This window comes from Eubalaena glacialis, chromosome 4 (genome assembly GCF_028564815.1).
Source record: "Eubalaena glacialis isolate mEubGla1 chromosome 4, mEubGla1.1.hap2.+ XY, whole genome shotgun sequence".
Lineage (NCBI taxonomy): Eukaryota > Metazoa > Chordata > Mammalia > Artiodactyla > Balaenidae > Eubalaena > Eubalaena glacialis.
In genome coordinates this window covers 98,019,637-98,036,381 of record NC_083719.1, presented here as the reverse complement: position 1 = coordinate 98,036,381, position 16,745 = coordinate 98,019,637, and the positions used below count along the sequence as shown (strand labels likewise).

Here is a 16,745-nt window from a genome sequence, read left to right as displayed (position 1 = left end):
TAGAGAGATGATACTTTAGTTCTTCAGATGAGCAGGTATTTGTCAGGAACCAGGAAGACTTGGTTCAGGGGAAGGGGAACTGAGGAGAGGCTCAAAGGATAAAACATCCCGGGCAACAAGAAGGCACTGGGCCAGGAACCACAGCCAGGTGTGTGTGCTGCAGAGTGGTAAACAGCTCAGTATGATTGGATCACACATTGAGAGGGCAGGGCAAGGGGGACATCCAGACAAGAGGCTAGAGGGAGAGGAGGGCAGGGGCCAGGACGTGAGTTTCTTGAATACTTACCGAGTTTGAATTTTATTCATTGTTTCTTATGCCATTGAAAGATTTTAAGCAGGGGTGCAGTTTAATCCAACACAGAACTTTGTTTTGTGTATGTATGTGGTAGGGGAATTATTTGAAAGGTACTTAAATAGTAGACAGGAGGGCAGTTAGGAGACTATTGCAGTTATCCTGGCAGGAGGTGACGAGGACCTGGATTAGTGAGGTGCCATGAAGTAGGAGGATAGTCGTGGAGACACAGACAGTCTAGCTTTCTTCTGTGGACTGCCTGGAATGCTTCTTGCGGGCAGGGGTCATCTCATACTCTGTTGGCCTTTACAGCGCAATTCCAAACACGTGGACTCCCTATTTCTTACGCCTGCAGTGCTAAGAGCTGCATTTGCTGTAAAATAATGAATCAGAGTGGAGATGACTGCAAAGCATGACAGTCCTTTAGCATTTGAACTGCCCCAAGACAGGGAGTGTAACTTAGCCCTCCTTCCTGCAGTGCCCCCATGTGGGCAAAATTACCATCATCATTAGCTGGTATTAGAAGCAGTGAATCGTAGATGAAAATAACTTTAGAATTAAAAATAACTTTTTCAGAAAAGCCAGGAGGAAAAATCAGAATGATTACCAAAATAATTTTTCTAGCAGGACTCTGGCTATTTATATTCCCATATAAGTGAAACGGAATTATATGAACGAGTGTTAAAGCAATTTAAGTGTTTCAAGTTCTTAATTGTGTGTCCTTGAAGCCTATCATATTTGTGGTGGGTAGCTGTAAATCTGTGTTGACAGGTGTAAATTTACACTAATAAATTAATAACACAAGTAAGAAAGCAAACCCCAGCTCCTAGGATGCTGGGTTAGCTATAGAGCTAACAGTATCAAGAAAACACAGATCCAATGTCACAGATCCAATGCAATCAGTTCTGATTGATTTTTCCTCTTGATTAGACTAAGATGTGTACAGATGAAATTATAACACTTGGTATTTTTCTCACCTGTGTTTTTCACTTATTAAACTTATTCATCACACTTCTCTACCATTTCTACATCTAGAGGTCTGCTTTAAAGGTGAACCAAAAAAATTAAATACACAGCATCTCTAATGAAGGCTCTGGCAGAGTTTTCCATTCTCTCTATGTGCTGTGACACTGTGAACCTCAGCAAGCTGTTTATCTTCCACGTTCCAATTTCTAGGTTTCTTCTCAAGATCTGTGACAGCTCAGTAAGTGAATGTTTTCTTGCTTTGGGTCCTCTGTACTTCATCTCGAATCTCCTTAAAAAGGGGGGATTCTGTCTTGTCATCTTTGATCATCTTCAGTTCCTAATAAAATGTCTTGGCACCTAACAGGTGTCATTTAATCTACGCTAGATGAATAAGGACAAATGTCTGTCCTTCTGGTACAGGGAATATTGTTTTTTGGTGTGAGATTGGGTGAAAGAAGGATACTAGTAAACTAAATTGATAGAAATCATTGAGAAAGTAGGAAAACACCTGGCATGGCACATGACATGTTCAATTTTATGTAGGCTGAGTTCACCAGAAACATCACCTTAAACGAAACCATTTTGGTGGATCTTTCTTTTTTCTTTTTTTAACAAGAGAACAAATCCATACTTTTATTTATTTACTTTTCAATAAGTTTAAGTCCTTGAAGAGTACAGCATCACTTGGATTCTGTGTCCAATGGCCTTAGCAGGAAGGTTGCTTCGGAATTTGGCACGAACCATGCCACTGTTTCCATGAATGCAAGTTACATTTCCCCAGATTACTCTGGTTTTGTTCGATTTTCCACCAGGAGTTACTGTGTTGTTCTCTGCTTTGTGCACATAAGCACACCTCTGGCCTACATAGAATTCAGTTTCATCTCAAGCATAAACACCTTCAATTTTAAGAAGAGCTGTGTGCTCTCTCAAGTTCCGGGGACCCCACTTATAGCCAGCAAAAATGGCCTCGGACCACAGCCTTCCAGACGTATTTGTCAGTTTAGAAGTCCTGTGCCCAGTAGGCCTCCACAGGCTCCAAGACGGCTGAGAGAGCCTTTTTGGTGTGATCTTCAGGATTTTTGACCTCTTAAGCTCTGAACCATGAACAATTATTTTTTAACAGTAATATCCACTTAAAAATTCAGACTTAGAAGAACAAGTCTTCAGGAACTCCTTTCTGAAAAAGTGAAACGCTACAAAATCTTAATCATATGTACAGATAGCTAAACCCTGAAGGCCTGCATGCACAGCTCGAGTGGTTATATTGTTAGCTCTGCCTCTAGTGGGGGGGTTGAGCTAGGTGGGACACCAGTCACCCCCATGGTCACCTGGGCTGCCCTGCCTCTTCAAAGTGACTAGGCATGACTCTCCATCCTCTTGATCTTGGAAGAAATGATTTTAGCTTTTCACCATTGAGTATGATGTTAGCTGTGGGTTTGTCATATATGGCCTTTATTATGTTGAGGTAGGTTCCCTCTATACCCACTTTCTGGAGAGTTTTTATCATGAATGGATGTTGAAAGTTATCAAAAGCTTTTTCTGCATCTATTGAGATGATTGTATGGTTTTTATTCTTCAATTTGTTTATGTGGTGTATCACACTGATTGATTTGTAGATATTGAAAAAATCATTGCATCACAGGGATAAATTCCACTTGATCATGGTGTATGATCCTTTTAACGTGTTGTTGGGTTGGTTTGCTAGTATTTTGTTGAGGATTTTTGTGTCTATGATCATTGGTGATACTGGTCTGTAATTTTCTTTTTTTGTGGTATTTTTGTCTGGTTTTGGTATCAGGGTGATGGTGGCCTCATAGAATGAATTTGGGAGTATTCCTTCCTCTGCAACTTTTTAGAATAGTTTCTGAAGTATAGGTGTTAACTATTCTCTAGGTGTTTGATAGAATTTTCCTGTGAAGCCATCTGGTCCTGGACTTTTGTTTTTTGGGAGTTTTAAAATTACTGATTCAGTTTCATTACTGATAATTCATCTGTTCATATTTCCTCTTTCTTCCTGGTTCAGTCTTGGGAGATTGTACCTTTCTAAGCATTTGTCCATTTCTTCTAGGTTGTCTCCATATGCAGTCTGCCTGTACTAGTTTCCTACTGCTGCCATAACAGTTTACTACAAATTTACTCATTTACAGCCACTTCCACAGTTCTGTAGATCAGAAGTCTTTGTGGGTTCTACTGGGTTCTCTGTTCCCGTTCTCACAAGGCCAAAATCAAGGTGCCAAACAGGCTGGGCTCTTCCCTGGAAGCTCTGGGGAAGAATCCATTTCCAAGCTCATTTTGATTGTTGGCAGAAACAGGTTTTTGCAGTTGTAGGACTGAGATCCTCATTTCCTTACTGGCTGTCAGTCAAGGTCCGCTCTCTGTTCCAGGGACCCCCTGGGTTCCTTCCCATGTGGCCCCCTCCATCTTTAAGCGGCAGTGGTCCACTGAATCCTTCTCTTGCTTCAAATCTATCATACTTCCCCTTAGCCCTTCTCTTCTACCACCAGCCAGAACACGTTCTCTGCTTTTAAGGATGCATGTGTTACATTGGGTTACTCAGACAGTCCAGGGTAATCTCCCCATGTTAAGGTGAACAGGCTAGAAGCCTTAAAATTCCACCTGCAAAGTCCTTTTTGTCATGTAACAAAACACATTCATGTGTGTGATATCTTAGAGTCACAGTTTCTGGGGACTAGGGTGAGGCATTTTTAAGAGGCCATCTTAGAAATTCTGTTACCGCACCTCCCCAAAAAAAGGTCTTCTATAGAGGATATCTATGGGTAACAGTCTATTAACAAAGCACTGTCACTTTGCATATAGCCTCGATGAGTTCCCTTTAGGTCTAGTTTCTGAAAATGAGACATTTTATTTGATTAATTGAAAAAGAAACCAGGTAACTAACAATAAGAGGACTGAAACTTAGGATGTGTTTCACGTGCATGTAGGAACTTGCCTGTGCACAGAAGGTGTCAGTTCATCTCATGGTCGCTCAGCTATGTTATGGGTACTGGTAGCACCAAGTGTCGTGCTTTGAATATATCATATCTCAGTGCAGCATTGAATGAGAACATGGATGCTGATGATTGTCAAATCTCAGGTAGTAAATTTATATAGTGGGAATTACCACTCTTTGGGATAAAGCTTCCTTTTTTTTTTCTCCAAGCTAGAAAATGCTTATAGGAACAATTCATGTCATGAAGGACTATCAGTGTATATATGCTCCTATCACCAGCTTCCAGGTGACATGCAAGAGAAGCTATTTAGCTTTTAGTTACTAATTCAATAAGGAATTTCAATAACCCAACAAATTAAAATAAGTGGGAAGTGCAGATTTAATACCTGAACGTATACCATCAATCTTAAACTTGCTAAATAAGAAAATCAAACTCATTTTCATACTGAAGAATAAAGGGATTACTATGTAGTATTTGACCCCCAAAAGGTGTTGTTAAGGTAATGTTATAATCGATGGAAACTGAGAATTTAGGAAATGAGAGAACATGGCGCCATACGCCAAAGTGCCCTAAGGGCTTCCCTGGTGGCGCAGTGGTTAAGAATCTGCCTGCCAATGCAGGGCACACGGGTTCGAGCCCTGGTCTGGGAAGATCCCACATGCCGCGGAGCAACTAAGCCCGTGCGCCACAACTACTGGGCCTGCGCGTCTGGAGCCTGTGCTCCGCAACGGGAGAGGCCGCGACAGTGAGAGGCCCGCGCACCGCGATGAAGAGTGGCCCCCGCTTGCCGCAACTAGAGAAAGCCCTCGCACAGAAACGAAGACCCAACACAGTCAAAAATAAATTAAAAAAAAAAAAAAAAAAGTGCCCTAAGACAGATACAGGTAGTAAATCTCTACATTACATATTTTATACAAGATGCCTATTTTATACATTTTGTTTTATACATCCCCCCACCTTGTATGTTTTTCAGGCTTGTTGGTTTGTTTATTAGCTTTTAGAGTATGGACTTTTTTTTTTTTTAATAGATCTTTATTGGAGTATAATTTCTTCACAATACTGTGTTAGTTTCTGTTGTACACCAAAGTGAATCAGCCATATGCATACATATATCCCCATATCCCCTCCCTCTTGAGCCTCCCTCCCCTCCTCCCTATCCCATACCTCTAGGTCATTGCAAAGCACCGAGCCGATCTCCCTGTGCTATGCAGCTGCTTCCCACTAGCTAACTATTTTACATTTGGTAGTGTATATATGTCGATGCTGCTCAACATCACTCATTATTAGTATGTACTTTTATGGAAGAAAAACATGTAATGATTTGGGATGGGAAAGAAATGTTATAATAGTAAAGAAGGCATTAACTAGATTTATTAAAATTTAAAAATAAATGTGAAGTGGTATAATATGGATGACTGTATACTGACCTGATAAGCAATTTCCATACATAACTTTTGATGACATTGTGAGATGTTATGACCATTGGTGAGATAGCATATTCTGCAGACATTTCTGTGTCTTTAACATGAGAATGATGGAATCTTCTCTAAGTTTTCTCCCATGAGACTACTTGTAAGAGCAAAGCTAGTTGGTACTTATTTAATGCACTGAGGTCCTTTGCAGGGCACCTTTAAAGCACTATTTTGATTTAATTCTGAATCAACTGTATTCCTGAGTTTGGAAAATCAAATTTTAACATGAACTTGCAAATAGCCCCAGTGCTTCACCCCTAATTCATATTCCAGCAACCTTCGCTGTAGCAGGAAGCAGAGTCAAGCTGTTGCCATGAAGATTGTTTCAAGAGCTCAGAAATCCTCCAGGGAGCCCTTTATCACTGCTTTTCAAAGAAGCCTTTATTCCTCTCTTCTCCTGTTTCCTGCAAAGGGAGTTGTGTCTAATACTTGAGGACATGGTGAGGCCAAAAAGGACCTGAGGACTCCTCCAGACTGTGATCTTTGGAATTGTGAAATCTATCATTCTGTCCCTATCCTTCTTTCTTCCCACTCTACCACATTGTAACAAATGCTGTTGTTTTGTGAAACTTTACTGGATGGTAAAACCTGCTTTTTCATTTTTAAAGGAGTGTGCTCCCAGGCCAATTGGCATTTGTCTTCTTTTAAGTCTTCTGTGTAAAGGTCCATCTGACTCATTAAAGTAACATTTTTGGACTATATTATCTATTCGAAGATCTTAATTGATATACAATTTTCTTTATTAATGGGCACCAAAAAGTGTCTTAATCTAAGCCAATAATGTTAACTTTTATTTCAAGGTATGTTATGCTTAAATTTTTTTTTCCTCTGAAAGGTGATGAGATAGTAAAAAAAAAGAAAGTAGAAAAAAGTGTGTATTGATATTGCTAATTACAGATATGAATGTATAGGCAAAGTTAGTATATGGATTTAATGTATTTTCAGTAAATTTAGAAATAAAAATCATCTCACGCATTTCATCTTATATGAGGTAACTGGGAATTGCTATTTCACTTTTGAAAGGAAAGATAGAAGCTTTTTATTTTATTTTTTTGGCCACACCCAGTGGCATGCGGGATCTTAGTTCCCCGACCAGGGATCAAACCCGTGCCCACTGCAGTGGAAGCGAAGAGTCCTAACCATTGGACCACCAGGGAATTCCCAGGAAAAATTGAAGCTTTTTAACGTCACAACATTCTTAGGGAAGCATAGTTGTCCTATTTCATAGGAGACATGGAGAAAGAGAAAATAATGTAGATTTTTAAGGAGGCTAAAGGAGGTGGACTTTCTCAATCATATTTATACTCAGTCCAATAGATCTTAACATTTTCTTCTGAAAAGAATATTAATCTTGGTCATGCATTATCAGACTAGGCCGTGAGTACATTCTGGCAGAATATGGATGTATATGAAAGTAGAATATGAATATATATGAAATGTATTATATGCAATATATATATTATTTATAATGAGGCAGAAGCTAAATTTGTATTTATTTTTGAGCTAAAACATTAGAGTTCAGGAATTCCCTGGATGTCCAGTGGTTAGGACTTGGTGCTTTCACTGCTGGGGCCAGGGTTCAATCCCTGGTTGAGGAACTAAGATCCTGCAAGCTGCGTGGTATGGCCTAAATAAATAAATAAAATAAAACATTAGAGTTCGAAGACATTACAGCTTATGGGAAAGCAAAACTGACCCATTAAGTATGAATTTATTCTTCTCTGAAGTAAGGGCTTTTTCAGTGGCAAAGCTTGAGAATGCTGATCTGTATGATGGGGAAGTTAGTGTTTGGACAAGAAATAAACTAATACATTCTGTTATGGTCTAAAAAGGAAAATAATACTTGCCTTCAGCTATTTAGAATTACTGTACAGATCCAGGCTTACAGTAAGATGACCATTTTCCCATTTTCAATTATTTGAGGATATAAAAACAAAACAAATATCATTATTGAGTACATGCTATATACAAGCCAGAACTGTAAGTACTGAAGTGTCCAGGACAGGCAGAATTCATGGCCATAAGGAGGGCAGGCCCTGGACAAGATTCAGGGTAGCAGGAAAGGTCTAGCCAGGTGGATGGAACATAATGTCCCATAACATGTAGAAATTGGCAAATGGGAACAAATGATTTCTTAGCAAGTTAGAGGCCTCAGGCTGGTCTAAAGGAGGTAAAAAGAATATATTGACAGGCAGGTGGAAACAAAATAATGAAATGTCTAGAGGGAAGCATTTGGAAAGCATCAAGTTGACCTGGTTGCAGGTAGGAAAACCAAGTCCTTGGGAGCGGAAGAAAGTGACCGGCAAGACTTCTAGTTTAGTGGAATCAAGGCATAGGGCTTATCATCAACCTGGGACTCAGCAGGCAGGAACCTTCCGGGGATCTGGAGTCAAGCCTGTTTATGGTTCTTAGAAAACTGCTGTCTTGAATGCGGTTGGGGTGAGGCTGACAGCAAGTGTGATTTGACGCTTGTCCCTCAGTACTGACCTGAATAGCTCATGACGGTTATCTTGTCAGAAAAGGGGACTAATTCTAGAGCTCAGAATAAGGAAGAAAATGCAGACAGTAGTCATATATATAGTCTCAGGTGAGGAGTGAGGAAAGCTTCTGGCACCTCTCCAGTTGTTATGCAGGTGCAAAAATTATTTAATTTTTTCTTTCTGTCTTGAATGGGTATGTTACCTATTTGGTGGCATAACACACAGATTCAAATTAAATTTCAATACATACTTTAATGTTTTAATCAGTGTACATACTAAATAATTTGAATTGGAAAAGGAATTTTGGGAATAGAATCCAACGTTAAGCTTGACAGGAAGTGAATATTTGGACAAGGAATACTGGAGCATTCTACCATGGCATATGTTCAGGTTTAGAATAAGATTACTCTATTTTTCAAACCAATCTAGGGATACATAACCAAATCTAGATAGAATGGGAATATTAAATTAAAAATTCGCTTGTTAGAATGGAATTCAGACCTTCCATGTAGAACTGCAGGAGAAGTGCAGTCAGCAGTGACCTGTAGGAATGAGGACCTGGCTTGATGGAGGGAGAATGGGAGAGTCTGGTCCAGCGAGGACAGAAGTACAGTTAGGAAGAGCCCTGGAAAACAAGTTCTCTTTCAAGTTGCACTGGAAGTAGGCATGCACTTGCTTATGCTAGGCTTGAGCTTTGTGTGGCAATCAGGATCAGTACACAACACCCCCCTTTCTTTGCCCGTTCAGTTGCTGCTCTTGGGGTTTTGCAAGCTGCCTGCTCACATGAATCTCCATTTTGTCCACGCCTGGCAATAGCTGCTCGGAACCTCGCCTCTGGCAGCTGATGAGTTCAAGTATCCAGACCTGTCATGATGTTCTCCAGGAGAGGCGTCAGGCTGTCATCAGCTATTAGGCAGCCCCCAGCTGACACAAAAGGCCTTTCACTGAGTGCCCTTTTCTCTGAAGCTTTTGAATTGCATATTTTGATAGCGGTTGAGGTAAGAAACAAGTTCAGAATCCAAACTGAGGCATTCAGTTGCTCTCCTAACCACTTGGCCTAATTTCTTTAGTCACTATTTTGCGGTTTGGGCCAAGTTTGCATAGTTTTGACAATTTCAAGACCTTAGATGCAACCATTGATTTCTTCAGAAGGGCTGTTCCATGGGTCATGACAACTGAGCAGCTGGGCACTTTCTTCTCATCCTCATCATAGCCAAGGAAATGAAAAGACCACAGGTTTAAGTAAACTAGATGAAGCTAATCTTTCTTCCTCTGGACCCAGCTCAAGTCCGCTTCATTCTTCAGCAGAAGAATGTCAGGCCCTGCCTCTGAGGTGCTTCTCTTGCCATAGATGATGTGACACAACCATACTCTTGACCAGAATCTAACACAAATCTTGACCTTAGCATGTGAGAATTACAGAGTTTTACCCAGATTTCTTCTTGCTGTTACTCTGCTACTGACCTGTAGGCCTATTGTGATAACTAGGGTTCCAACTTGTTAACAATTTTGATAAAATGATTTTTCTTTCCTGCTTTTCTCGGTACCCCCATCTTTGTTTATTATATATGTATGCTTCCAGAATCAGGGTCCAATATACTTGTGTAGTGGGTGTTTATTTATGGCTCTCATTTATCCATTATGCCTTCTTTGGTAACCACATCCCAAATTTCTTCAGGGGCCATGCCTTCCCCAGTTGCAGAGATGGAATACATGACCCAGTTTTAAGTCATTCATGTTTCACTAGCCTGTGACATGGGTTCAAGGCTAGGCATGTGACTCAAGCAGGTTCCATCAGAGTGAGAACGAGAGCTGTTTTGTAGACTCTATCAATAAACACAGGCTTTAGTTTTTGCAAGCTAAGGTCTAAGGAACTGTATGGTATGGAGCTTTAGCAATCATTTATGGGCCATTGATGGTGACTGTGTTAAACAATGAAGCTAATATACAGAGGAGAGGAGAGCTAAGTAGAGGTGACAGAAGCAGACCATCTTGTGACGTCATTTGAATCCTTCCAAGAATCCATGTCTTTATTATTTTTTTTAATTGAAGTATAGTTGGTTTACAGTGTTGTGTTAGTTTCTGGTGTGTAGCAATGTGATTCCCTTATATATAGGAATCTCAAGAATCCGTGTCTTAACCCAACTCTGAGTCAGTTTATTCTCTACTTTGCTTTAACAAGTTCGTCTTGGATTTTCGGTATCTTGAATTTAAAAAAAAAGTAACTGAGCATTTCAATCTAATGCTTGGGCTTGGCTACTTGCTGACAGGCTTCTTGATATCACCTGTGGCCTGGGTCTTTGATCATCTTCACCCACCTTCATACTTTCTATGCTGGGTTTACACCCTGTAGGGACATCTTGATATTTCATATTCAATTCTGATGCTCTTTTATAGTCTGGATGAAATTCCAAGATATAATAACTGTGTTTTTCCCCTTGAGTATTTTAGGAAAGCTTAATGACTCAATAAATAAATTGCCTCTTCAATAACTCAAAGTGGAGAGGCTTCAAGGAATTTCACATAACTGACCACTGGGTACACAAATATATTAAGGTCAGTGGCTCATTAGTTTTTCTTTCTCTATCGTGGATATTGTTATATCATTTTACTTTCTTTGATCGTGACCTTTCTGACATTCTACTTGGCTGGCAAGTAACAAGATAACTGCTCATAAAGGGAAGAGATGATGAAAGAGATTTCTGTAATAGATTTTACTATAATGGGATCAGAATGGCAGGGAAAGAAAAGGAGTAGTTAGAGGCAAAACAGCCCATGGTTCTCACTACCATGCATCTTGTGGTTTTCTGAGAAATTAAAGATGACCTGAGAAGCGAGGTTCAAACAACACATTTTGAAATCAGTAACAGTCCTAGGGACCTTCTCCTATAGACCATGGACTGTGTGAGAATGGAGGTTGGTTCTGGGTATTATGTTGAAGCCCAATCTGTGTTTCAAAATAAAGGCCAACTTAAGCCTTTTAGCAATACTAACAATGCCCTGTGGTAAAAGTTCCCATTCTTCTCCTTGTGGTATCCAGTACCTCTTTTAACCCTAATTGTACCTTTTTAATTGGAGCTTTCCCCAAACTCTTCTTTTTTTTATGGTTCATTCTGTGCTGAGGGGATACAGATGCCTCATGGGTCAAAACCAAACCAAACCAAACATAACTGCTCCACAGCAAATTGAGAAACACCTGAAGTTTTCTCCATTCTTGGCCCTCTCTTTCCTTGATTGCTTCCAGCTCTCCTTCTCTGCCCTTCTACTGAGGTTCTCCCCTCTGCTTTTTGATTTTGATCCATTGTGTAAAACATTTCAGCTCAGTGCTAAGAAAGTAGCTAGGAAAGAAGCTTGCAATATGAGGGGCAGAGAGGCTTCTGGAGATAAGGGGGAGCGACAAGGGCTTGATGCTTTTAATTTGGAAAGTCTTCATAGAAGAGCTTAAATATGAACAGTTTTGAAAAAAGGAGAGTCATCATGATTTAAGCAGAGAAAATGTAAGGGATTACTAGGAAAATGAGTCAGCTGGAGAAGATAGTCCACCTTTGTTAGTTAGAATTAGATTCATTTGTTAATAGGAAATATTAGACTTAAAAATATTAAACAAAAAAAGTTTATGAAACATCAGTATGTTAGTATGTTAACGTGACACTTTAAACACTAGTCTGGTGCTTTGTGGTCATCAGGGATCCAGGCTCCTATCATTCTTCTCTTACCATCTGAGGTCATGGCTTTCATTCTCAAAAGTATTACCTCTTGGTCCAAAATGGCTTCTGAAGCTCTAGTCATCAAATGTGTTTTGTAGTTGGGAAGAAGGAAAAGAGGCAAAAGGGGAAACTTTTCTTCCAGTGAAGTTGGTTTCCTTTAAGCAGTTTTCCCAGAATTCCCATATAGGACTCCTGTTTATCTCATTGGCCAGAGCTTGGTCACATGGACATACCTTGCTGTAACATTGTCTGGGAAATGTAGTCTTTTAACTGGTTGCATTTCCATCCCACATAAAATCTGGTCTTGTAAGTAAGGAAGGAGGAGGGAATGGCTCTTGGATAGCAGCCTGTACTCTGCTGAAAAAATCCTTGAAATCTATGGTTGCTTTTTAGGAGATACACTGAGTTATTAGAAGCTTTACAGACCTGCAAGGAATTTGGTTCTTCTTATTTTCAATGTATGAATTGGTAAGAGTCTTAGTAAGAATATTGGCCCTGAGGGTAATGACTTGGGTATAAGAGGATGGAAATTGTAATTTCTGAGAAGGAGTTTATGACATTTGGTTATGAGTAAAGTAGAGAAGGATGTAAAGATATTTTAAAGTTTGGGGGTTAAATATGACAAAAATGGTCAAACAGAAGTTAGAAAGGGATGAGTAGCCCACAGTAAAATATATGAATTGAACACTGAAAAAATTGAGGTAGATTTCAATTGTATGCTTGTGGTACTGGACAAGGGTGGGGAGAAAGCCTAAAATAAAGTAAACAATGGGTAGTATTTAGAAGTAAAACCAGTGCATTTTAGTGTTGAGGTTGGCCATCTGGTTGAGAGGCAAGTCATATAAAGTAAATGAGTGAACACTTGTAACACAATAGGGAATATTGGAAATTGTAGGGAATATTCTAAAGGGGCAGCTGCTGCTTGGCTGCAGCCAATCATTGCCATCAAAGAAATCAGGCTTAGGTCTTCTACTTTTTCAGGAGAAGATAGAAATCCAGACTTTTATATAACCTTCCAGATTTAAAAATAATTGTGCAGGTCAAGCAAATATGTCTGAAGACTGGATTTGCCCAATGGATCAGTTTTGCAACTTCTGATCTAGTTCAACATCTTTATTTTACTGAGAATGGGAGAGATCTAGTGACTTGCCCAGGGTCACATCAGTAGATCCCTGCCTCTTGACTCCCCCATTGTCTTCGTACTTTTAGAGCTAAGAAAGTCACATGGAACTGTTTGGTGGAAAGGAATAATCAGGGGAATTGGGCGTTTCACATAGGTTTGCAGTTAACTCCAAAAGTGCCTAGCACAGGGCTTAGCATTCAGGGGCATCTATCAATGTTAGCTCAATCTCTATGTGAATTGTTCAAAACATGTAGGTTAATGAATGAAATAGAGGAAAAATGAAAAAGCGAAAGAGTAATTATCACACCTTGGGGAGTCCCCATAATTAACCATGGAAACAAGATAATGAATTAGCAAAGATGGCATCCAAGGAGCAACCAGAAGCAGCCAGGATTTCTTTGTGAACCTCGTGCCTTTACCTTTGCCCTAATTACAGCTTTAGGCTGTAAATGTTTTAATTTGGGGGTAATTTCCAGCCCTTTAATAAATTTCTTTCTAATTATACTGCCACCTTAAACTTATAGCCTCATAAGAAAGTGTGGTCTAAAGAGAATATTTCTTCTCCCTTTAGTCGAAATTAGATAGATTGATTAATTTTGGCTTAAATTTCTAAAAATGTGCAGTTGTATCTTGAGATTATCCCACCATTAGTGGTTAAGTGTCTCCAGAATAAGTAATTACTGTCACTAAAAGACAAATTTGTCAGAAGAAATGTCCTTTGAAAATCCCCTTTTCGGTATAAATATGTCCTTACGTGTCACCAAAATTTGCTGTATTATCTCAATAACATAGATCACAGGGAAATAATTTTTGAAGTGACCAATTCTATTTTGGGTTTTAATGTGCATAGTGAAATATATTTGTAAGACACTGTTTAAAGTTCTTAGGAGAGAAGTCCCTGGAAACTAGAATTTTTAATTTAATGCTCATGTTAGAATCTTGACTAGAGAACACAATGGAAAGACCTTGGGGATCTGGTAGATTCCATAGGCAATTTATCTCAGAACTAACTGCTTTTGCAGTAGATTTTGCTTACAGTCGTAACAGCCTGTATTTATAGTTTGTTCTCTTGGCAATTATCTCACAAAACTGAATTACCTACAAGGTCAGTGGTGCTGGACTAAGGTTACATACTGGTAAATTTTTTTTTGATTGGATTTATCACTGTAATACCCCAGCTAAACAGTGCTGGAATACAGTCACTAAAAAGAGAAGAAAAAATGTCTATTAATCATTTGATGTTTAGCCATGCCCTTATACTTTTTTTCTTTCCTTTTTAGTTCCAAGTCACATATACCTACAGATCTCAACAAGAAAATGGGATTCTTCTCTGCTATCACCTGAAGCTGCTGTGACCATAAAACTAAAAAATTACATTTTGTCTCCTTGCCCATAAAGAATGCCCACCAGAGCGGGTCCAATATCTTATCTTTCTACCCAGATAGTGCTTGTTGCTAAATACACAGAGCCTGATTTTACAGTCTTCACTCAACTCTGACTTCCACCATTTTCAGTGGGGGGGGGGGGAGAAATTCTTATGAAAAGTTTATAAATGATGTGAAAATGGGCTATAATTTTGTAACTTGCATTCATTGTCATCTGGAATCTGTTGAGATTCTTTGGAGTAGAGTCAACCCAGTTCAGAGTTGTATGCTACAAGTCTGCAGGATGGAGGAGAGAAAGCATGACCTCATCACTTGGATGGGAGTTTCTGACATTGCAGGGGCAAAGATGATGAAAATCAAAGATACCTTTGATCATAGAGTTTTGAAAGCAACTCTAAAGCTCCTAGGGTGGACAGAAAAGAGGCCTTTCCCATCTCCACTGCATCCTGAGAAATGAGATGCAGCAAGAAAGATTTCAGGTTCTTAAATTTGGGGGTGTCACATAGCCCTCTGAGAATCAGATAAAAATTATGAACATTTTCACCAGAAAAAATATCCATAAAGATAGATATATAGAATTTTGCAAACTTGTGGTTTTATTTATTAAACATTTGAAAGTATTTATTCCCTAAATACTTCTCTGGATTTTTTCAGGGTCCTGGGGCCCAGGTTATGAATTCCTGGAACTCTGAGGATGATTGTGGAAACTTACCTTGGACAACTGTGTAATCTGTGTTCTCCAGGTACACTTACCTAATCTTATATTCGGGGTGATGTTAACAGTAATAACCTGTGCTGTGTGTCTTTTGTGTCTGTCTGCCAATTCAGGAGATCTGTCTGCGGCAAAGTTCATTTCTCTCCCCCAAGTAATCATATCTGGAAGTCCCTGAGATGTTTCGGTTGTGTTCATGATCAAGGCCAGACAGTGGTCATATGATGTCCTCTGGTCCTGATGCCTTTGCTGGACACTGATGCCCTCTCTGTTAGATAGCTCTTGTTCCCCTGACTGCGGCCACCTCTATCAGGCACTGATGACCGCCTGATAGATGATGGCACATCCCTGCCACTTCTGCTGGGGCCCATGGTGTCCTGCTTCTGCTGAAGCATTGGAGACTTTGAGGGGCCACGCATGCTCTGTCTTTTCCAGATTTCCAATGATTCCAGGTCCTGCGTCGAGGAGAATGCTTTTCTCTCTTTTGCGTAACTGTTATTCCAATTAGATGGTTTCTAATGAGTTCTGATTTAACAGTCTTTAGCAAGACAGATCTTTAACTTTTATTTCTACTTCCTTCCTCCTTGGTGTGAAGGGCAAACCCAAGTGACCCCCAATATACTCAGAATCCTCAGTCTTTTGCCGTGATTGAAGTGTGTCTCTGGTCCAGTGGTGTTTGCCTGACTCACTCTCCCTTTGGGAGCTCCTCATGCAAACACCATTCCAGGGACCTATTCCCTACTTTATTGGGGGTACTCAGAATTTGTCCTCAACAAGGAAAGGACCAGCATAGATTTAAACTAGAAAATTCAAGAACATCAATATTTAAGAATAATATAGACAATAGTGTGACCTTTGGGGCTTAGGCATATTTTTAGGAGATATTTTGGAGAGCTCTTCCAGATCTCTGTGTGCCCCTCCAGAGACAAACTCTTTGTAATTCTACTCTGCCCTACGTCCAAGCCAGTGTAGTATTGTGAAAATTGCATTAACAAAATTCCAGGCTCTTACTGGAAATATGCACCTTCTTTATTGTAAATAACTCCATACAGTACCTGTAATAAGTTAGAATCAGGATGAACTTTCTGTCATGATTCTGTTTTTTAGACAATTCATGTACCTCAAACTCCACAGGAATCAATAAAATATGAATCTGAAATAATGCTGAATTTTAAAGCTTAGCATGCGGTGGGTGTATGGAAAAAATGCCTCACCATTTTTCTCGCTGTCGTTTGAAGGTAGAGGTGTAGATTCATCAAACATTGGAAACACATTTTGAAAATGCCGATATCTCCATCAGTTACAGATTTGTCCTAATTAATGCTGACGCCTCCTGCTGTCCCACTGTATTCTTCACTCCTAATCATTTGTCCTCTCCTTGACATGCTGCACTGTGTTCACCCAGCTCAGGGTTGGGCTCTCTCCAGTGTTCTGCGTGCCCTCACCTTCAATTTCCTACCAAGCCCATTGGCCATCCTCAAATCAAACAGGGAATTTCCAAACCAGTCTTCATCCATTTGTCTTATGAACTTTCTCTCCCTCCATATCAATTGCATTTTCTCTCATAAACTCTATTATTTAAGACAACTTTTAAAATATTGAAATATTTTGAGGGACTCCTAGCATAGAAATATATGGGGTTAACTGGGATGTGAAA

General features: G+C 39.7%; 1 pseudogene; it reads right to left on the bottom strand.

Annotated features, from left to right (window-relative positions):
• Window positions 1–1,915: 1,915 nt before the first annotated feature.
• LOC133090552 (large ribosomal subunit protein eL33-like) lies at window positions 1,916–15,286 on the bottom strand (annotated as a pseudogene).
• Between the last annotated feature and the right edge of the window lie 1,459 nt (window positions 15,287–16,745).